This window comes from Misgurnus anguillicaudatus, chromosome 19, assembly GCF_027580225.2.
Source record: "Misgurnus anguillicaudatus chromosome 19, ASM2758022v2, whole genome shotgun sequence".
NCBI lineage: Eukaryota > Metazoa > Chordata > Actinopteri > Cypriniformes > Cobitidae > Misgurnus > Misgurnus anguillicaudatus.
Genome location: NC_073355.2, coordinates 18,026,608 through 18,034,348, shown reverse-complemented (window position 1 = coordinate 18,034,348; position 7,741 = coordinate 18,026,608). Strand labels below are relative to the sequence as shown.

Sequence of the window (7,741 nt, the reverse complement as noted above, 5' to 3'; positions counted from 1 at the left end):
GACGACATTTACATAACTTCAAAGCCCAGTTAACTGTTAACTTAAAACGAGATTAATATAAGTTAAAGTAAATGCATTCTTTGCTTTTTCAGATTATTAAAATGAGATTTTTGACAATTACAGCCCGTAACAAATTAATTTCTGAAAACCATTTTTTGTACACGAACAGTTAAAGCAGCCCATCCCCCGCTGTACAGCAGTGCTGCTGGGTCAAAACAACCCAATTGCTGGATCATCTGTCGCAGGGATTTTGGATCGTCAGAAGGAGAAATGCAGCAGGACTTTACAAGCAGACATTCTTCAGCGGTTCTTTCCTGGTGAAATAAAGGTCTGTTTTGTCTTTGTATCATTTAATCGATACCTAATGGCAAAAGTGTTGTCCTACAACGAGGGCATTTAATTACGTTTAGTCAACAACATCAGTCGAGTGCTTGAAATAACTTTTTGTGAGCAGATGAGCGTTTTTTACCACAGAACGGGGTAACGTTGGACAATACAATTAATATGGTAATAATGGTGATAACATTGGACTATAATTATACTTTATTATTATGAGCATAGACCGTTTCATCGGATGCACGCGTGTCGCGTCTGGTCTTTACTTCCAGTTTAATGGTCTGACTAGTGCCTCAAATGAATTCTGGAACAAATTACCTCGTCAAAAATAACAAATGTTTTGGTTTCCTAAAGGCAGGGGGGAGACGGCGATAGCCGATTTGTAGGTAACATTGTATACATTATAATACACATTTTACTTAGCAACGTTAGCTCAGTGTAGTTTTTATACGCTTTAGCTATGAAATAAGAACTGAGGTAATTTACTTGTTTTTTTATTTTGCTTGGTATCAGAAATTAACTACTCTAAAAAGACTTTGTTGTTATTTATTCTTAGCCGAGTTTACCAGAAGTTGTTTATAAATGACAAGATTCAACTAACTTTAATATGTCCATTAAAGCCTAAGTTAATCACACTGTGTGCCATTCAAATCTGCATCCGTGCTTATCCAGCGAAAGCAGTTTACGTGTATGAAACAAACAATCAGATATATGTTTTTCCAGAAGTACTGGAATAAATCTTTATAGTTAAGATATAAACACTGCTGTCTACGAAAACAATCAAAAGAGATTAAATAGTCTTTTCGACAGCGACAATGCTTCAAATATAGTTTCTCTTTAGTACAACATTAATGCCAGCAGGTGGTGACAAGTGAATTAAAGGCGGGGTGCATGATCTCTGAAAGCCAATGTTGAAATCACCTGAACAAATGAATGAGTATGAATGGTCTATTACAGGGGTTGCGAACGTCGGTCCTGGAGAGCCGCAGTCCTGCAGAGTTTAGCTCCAGCTCTAATCAAACACACCTGAACAGGTAATCAAGGTCTAAAGAGTTAATAGAAACCTTTAGACAGGTGAGGTTTAATCAGGGTTGGAGCTAAAAACTGCAGGGCTGCGGCTCTCCAGGACCGACGTTCGCCACCCCTGGTCTATTATCTATATTGATAGAAAAAAATGCATCACTTACAGCTAAAAGTTTGTGTTTTTCTGTTTTAGGTGGTCTGAGTTTCCATGAGTTTCCTCGGCTAACTACCCCAGGCATGGTATGTTAATATACTGTCGTTATCATATGGTAACAAGAGTTTTATTTATTTTTTTAGAAGTTGTTTTTTTCTTGTTATTTTTGCATTTAGATTGCACAAGACTTTTACACATTACACCAGGATGCAGCTCCAAAACTCTTCGAGAAATGGCTCCCTTGATATACCGATAGGATCTTGCAAAGCTTCCATGTTCAGTTGAGGAGATGACACAAGGTAAAGTTTCTCCACTATTTTTATATTATGGGCCAGATTTACTAATAGCAATTTAATAAAGACACCCACTGATAAATTAATGAAGAAAATTTTTGGCAATAATTGCTGTTGGGAGATTTAGCACTTTATCCACTCATCTTCATTTATTTGAAATGCCAGACAATTAACCGACATTATCTGAACATATTGCTTTTCAATTTCTGCTGCTACAGATGCAAAGGGATATCTTGCATTAAAGCTGCTCCCTGTTTTGCTTCCACCTCCACCCTTCAAAACTGCCAGAAAAAGTCCGGCCCAGCATTGATGATGGCAAAAAAGCTTTCATCGACATTCAGCCTGTAAGTACAAATCAAGAAATTTACTTTAATATGTTATTTACCAGGTATTTAAATAAACTACCATTCAAAAGTTTGGGACATTATGTTAGTGGCTGTCTTAAAGTGGGCAAGATCAAGGTGTAATAACTCCCACCCCTTCACCCACACCCTGACACCCCCCAAGTTTCACCTTAACTCATTTGCATTGTGTGTCCTTTAGGTTGGAACATATGATGGAGTACCTCCAGAAGGCTGAAGCATCAGGACTTAACCCTTATTTCCTGTCACTTGAAAATGGACACATGAGTCCCAGGCATTCGTCATCCTTGGAGGAGAAACTTTGGACAAGGCACTTAGATTGGGGTAGTAGAAGCACTACATTCTTGCAAGTAAATGACAAGAGGTTTTTTGAATAGACTGGGTTTCAGGTACAAGAGTTATCATTTTAGTTTTTTTTTACAGACTTAAAGGTGCTCTAAGCGAATCTGTGTGACGTTACTTTTTGTTGATGTTTGAACTGTTTTCAAACAAACGGAGCGTAGCTAACTCCTCCCCTCCTTTCCGTGCTTTCATGAACGCGCCCAACCCTCACCCCCAAATCCTTCTTGTTGTTAATTGGCTGGAACACTTTGTTATCCTTTCTGGTAGTAGGTTTGGCCACTTTGTTTTTATTGCAGTTTGTGGAGCCTAGGCTGTCTACAGAGATCACATTTTTTACAGTTTGATCAGCGGACAGGCAGCAAGCAGATAGTGAGGAGATGTTTGTTGTATGTAACAAAAAATGTTTTATGGTCTAAAATGCGTGAATTCGCTTAGAGCACCTTTAAGGAAGAGTATTACTTGATGAATATTAATGACATGTTTATGAAATGTTACACTGGCAAAATGCTGTCAACATTTCATAGTTTTTTTTGTGTGTGTTCATAATGTAGACTAAAACAATACTGCTTTGTAACAAACAGTTGTTCTTAAAGGTATTTTATGAATTTCATGAATTTTTTTAAAATGTTAAAACATATAGGGGCGGTTTCACAGACAAGGATAAGACTAGTCCTAGAATAAAGTAAATGTAAGAGCTGTCCACAGCAAAATCCCCGGTGTTAAATAAACACTGTGGGTGTATATATAATCCACTCCCAGATGGGTGTGTATAAAGACTGGTGTTAAAATTTAACACTGAAGCAGTGTTGAAGTTAATGAGATAATGAAGTGATGATTAAGACATTAATGGTGAACACCTGCTGGTCATTCTGTGTCAAATTAACCTTAAAGGAGCGGTGAATCAAAAACTCAATTTTAACTTGATAATTTGTTATATAAGAGGTCATCATACTTAAATGAACATCCTGCAAGTTTCAGAACTGAAAACGTCCGTGCTACTGAAATATAACCGTCTTTGGCACCAAGCCAGCTAAACACTCCAGTGAAAAATTCGGAAATCTATGACGTCAAAGTAGAATTGAAACACCTCCCCATAACCAAAAGGACAAGTCTACTTTTGTAGCCCCGCCCACAGCTTCGCGTGACACGTGTGTCTCAGTAAGTAAACATGTCTTTAAAAATTGACAAATTTAACCAAAATGACTTTTTAAATACATTTTTTTCTGAGAGACTTTTATTTTGACGCGGTGATCTGTTATGATACCATGGAAACGCATTTTCACAACCGCGTTGGAACAACCATGGGAACAACACAGAAGCTAAATACTTCAATTCGGAGGCTTGGAACTTAACATTAGCAATATGCTTGGATAAAGTTTGCTTTTGAAGAAGTTACAGCTCGTGTGGGGAGCGTTTGTTAACGTTGTGGACATGGATTCATTTGTAAAGAAGTCGATGCTGGATTTGCAGAGAGACTCAGAAGCACCACTTATGGATCTGACAACAATGACACAGCAGTATAATTCACAGTAAGACATTTTACTTTATTTAAGTTACTGCGTTTCACTATTGCTTTGTTAAAAGAGATTGCTTGATAAGTCCTGTTGTAACATCCGTGTCTAAATACGTTTGTTGACTGTTTTAATTTACTAAAAACATTAAACGATTAATAAAGGTACAACACTTAACAATACGACTGTAATTTAAAGGTAGAAATATACAAAGTTAGTTATAAGGAAGGATTTATCAACCGCAGTTTAGATTCTGATGCCCGTTTACTGTGTTGTATACGGTAATTTAGGCAAGTTGCGTTTGAAAGGTCAAACACTCAACAAAGCTTATTTATTATCATATAACTGTGGTATTTAACATTACGTGAATGTAAAAGCAACCTCACAAGCACAATAGAAATATACAAAGTTATTGATAAGGATTTATTAGACGCAGTTTAGATTCGGATGCACGCTTACTGTGTTTTATACGGTAATTTAGTCACGTCGAGTTTTGTTTCTACTTTAATATACGTATTGTCATTTATGTGTATCATCTTTAGCACCCAGAATCTTTTGTGTCTCAAACATATTTGTGTTCGGCTGCTATTTTTATCACATTAATGTTTTTAAAACATTTCCCTACATGTAATGACGGGGAATGAAGCTGTCCAATCATAGCAGTGGGCAGGGCCGGAGTGGGACTCATTTTCAGCCCTGGAGTTTCATGCCTTAGACCGGCCCACTTTAGTTCACGACTGAGTATTAAAATAATATCTTTAAACCCTCAGTAGTACAAGTCTGCAGTAGTGCACTGTTCTCTGCAGCCTTGCAATTCACTGTATTTTTCAAATATATAATTTCATATTCTGTGCAAATGCAGTAAACAATTATAATTTTTGCCATAATCATGCAGCCCTGCCATAAGGCCATATAAAGTAAACTTATTCAAAAACTAAAGGAAACAAATGGGTTTGTGTTTTCCTCTATATTTCTATTTCTAAAAAACGGTGAGTCTTGAGATTAACTGTTGGGTTGATAACGTTTGGAAACCCCTGATATACAATACACAAGCAAGATTTATCAAGTATGCATTGGAAACAAATGGAAAAAATCTGTATCTTTTTTTAGTACTTAGATCATGTCTATTGCTAAATAACGTAGGCCTACATTGTGTTAAAAAAAGAAAACATCATGGATATACTTTTGAAACTACTTTTTTCAAATAAACTAATGAGTTTTGCATCAAATAGATTTTTGTTCCTCTTGCAATAAACGATGAATAATGACTATTCATAGAGAATTCATCTATGACTTGGATAAAAAAACACGTTTTGTAAAATTCTTTTCCTTTTAGAGGCCAGCCCGTTTGTATTAAGACGCGCTCAAGTTTATTTAAATTATAATAGACGCGCGGCCGGCAAGCGCACTCAAAAGACGCGCTCAAGTTTATTTTAAATATAGACGCGCGGCCGGCAAGCGCACTCAAAAGACGCGCTCAAGTTTATTTTAAATATAGACGCGCGGCCGGCAAGCGCACTCAAAAGACGCGCTCAAGTTTATTTTAAATATAGACGCGCGGCCGGCAAGCGCACTCAAAAGACGCGCTCAAGTTTATTTTAAATATAGACGCGCGGCCGGCAAGCGCACTCAAAAGACGCGCTCAAGTTTATTTTAAATATAGACGCGCGGCCGGCAAGCGCACTCAATATAGACGCGTCTGAAACAAAACTCGTGTTCAAATAAGCGCTTTGAAAACCAGAAGACAGCGGCACGTCCTGCGTTTCCCATGCGTTTTAGATGTCAATGAACCCTAATGCAAGAATTCTTCCAATAAGTGGTCGGGACTCGGGACACAATCAACTTGTGCATAAAGCGGCGGGGACATCTCTCACCCGCAAGTACGCGTCATCCCGGTGGCATGACAACACCGGCCCTCGTGGCCAAAAAAACAGACCGGCCCACCGGGAATCCTCCCGGTTCTCCCTATGGCCAATCCGGGCCTGGCAGTGGGTGTTTACGTTCAGGTCTTCAATGCGGCCCGCCCCTTCAAATGAACCATTTCTCAAGACAATCACTAATCCATGTTACAAAATAGCGTATTACTTATTGCTTTTGATGTTTTTGAATGTAGAAACAACGCGAAATGCATAAGTAGACATCAATCAACGTCATAAAGCAATAAAATCGACCAATTCACGGCCCCTTTAATTTTAGAATTTTCCCTGTCTTTAATTTTTTTATTTTGATGACTCTTTTTCTGGATAAAGTAATACTAAAATAATGCAGAAAGACAAAATATTTAAATGTAATAGATGAAATCCCCACAGTTAAATAAACACTATCATCATCTCTGTTTGAAAACTAAAATTATAACTTGCTTGAAGAGTTACATGGATAACTTCGATACAACTGCTGTAAATCTGGTTAATAAAGTTAGTCACCATTGCTCCGATTAGTGTTTCCTTTAGTTGGGTACTTGGGTCTTAAAGTTTATTTTTAGTTTTTTTCTGCTCATTGTGGCAGTGTGTTTATTAAACACTTCTGTTAGAGCAGAGGAAGATGAGAGAAATGAAGTCTAGAACTGTTACAATGTTAATTATTATGAAAACATAAGTGTTGTGATTCAATGTTCTCATACAAAAAAATAATCGCTGTATATGAAATCCATATAGCCTTAAGAGTTAATATTTTTCACCGAAATCTAATCTGTGGTGTCTGTCAGACACACTGAGACATCAACAATCAGCCTATAAAACACATGTTTTAAAAACTCATTCATAACTCCCATCATGCATTGTGACATGACAAAATTGTGCACATTTCTTACCATTTACTGTCACCCTTGTTGAGATTTGTATCAGAAGTTTTGATGTCTCTCTTAAGCAAAAAACAAACAAAAACAAAAAAACTAAAGCACTACAGCAGTCTTACAGAACAGTGTCTTTCATAGAGCATGTTTGAATTTGCATTATTGTCTTTATCATTTATTTATGATCAAATGTTTTAATGATTGGTAAAGAATAAAATAAATAACCAATCTCAGATGCTATGAAAAGTTTTCCCTCTACATCAAGCGACGAACAAACAGTCTTAATACAACAATGTTACAATTGCTAAAACAGGAAAATTAGTTTAGTGAAGGTTAAAGGAAGAATGCCTAACTAAAGGAAACGTTAATCACAATAATGGTGACTTCAAATGAACCCATAACAAACACAAACTTAAAGGGGACATATTATGAAAATCAGACTTTTTCCATGTTTAAGTGCTATAATTGTGTCCCCAGTGCTTCTATCAACCTAGAAAATGTTAAAAAGATCAACCCAATAACTTAGTTTTGGTAAACCATTTTCTGCAAGCATGTGAAAAAATAGGTCATTGTAATTTGGCCCTTATTGTGATGTCAGAATAAGGTAATACCGCCCACTTTATCTTCACTATCCAACCACAGCACAACCATTTAGTATGGAGAGAAAGAGAGAGATAAAATATTTGACAGCACAATAGAGTTTCAATTGCAACAAACCACCATCATTGTGATCAGTGGTTGCACTTCATCCGCTCATTTGCATTTTAAATGACACACCCAAAACGGCACACTTTTGCTCAGACCTATTTTAGACTTAGTTTACATCTTAAAAAAAATCTCATAATATGTCCCCTTTAATTTGACACAGAATGACCAGCAGGTGTTCACCATTAATGTCTTAATCATCACTTCATTATCTCATTAACTTC

General features: G+C 36.8%; 1 long non-coding RNA gene across 2 annotated transcripts; it reads left to right on the top strand.

Annotated features, from left to right (window-relative positions):
- Window positions 1-1,189: 1,189 nt before the first annotated feature.
- Window positions 1,190-4,343, top strand: LOC129423721 (uncharacterized). 2 transcript variants are annotated; one of them, XR_012359172.1, is made up of 5 exons: window positions 1,190-1,370; window positions 1,553-1,599; window positions 1,690-1,812; window positions 2,025-2,150; window positions 2,350-4,343. It is a non-coding gene; the product is annotated as an uncharacterized lncRNA (long non-coding RNA). The 2 variants fall into 2 exon arrangements; XR_012359171.1 differs by lacking the exon at window positions 1,190-1,370 and having other exon boundaries at window positions 1,424-1,599; window positions 2,350-4,342.
- Window positions 4,344-7,741: the final 3,398 nt, after the last annotated feature.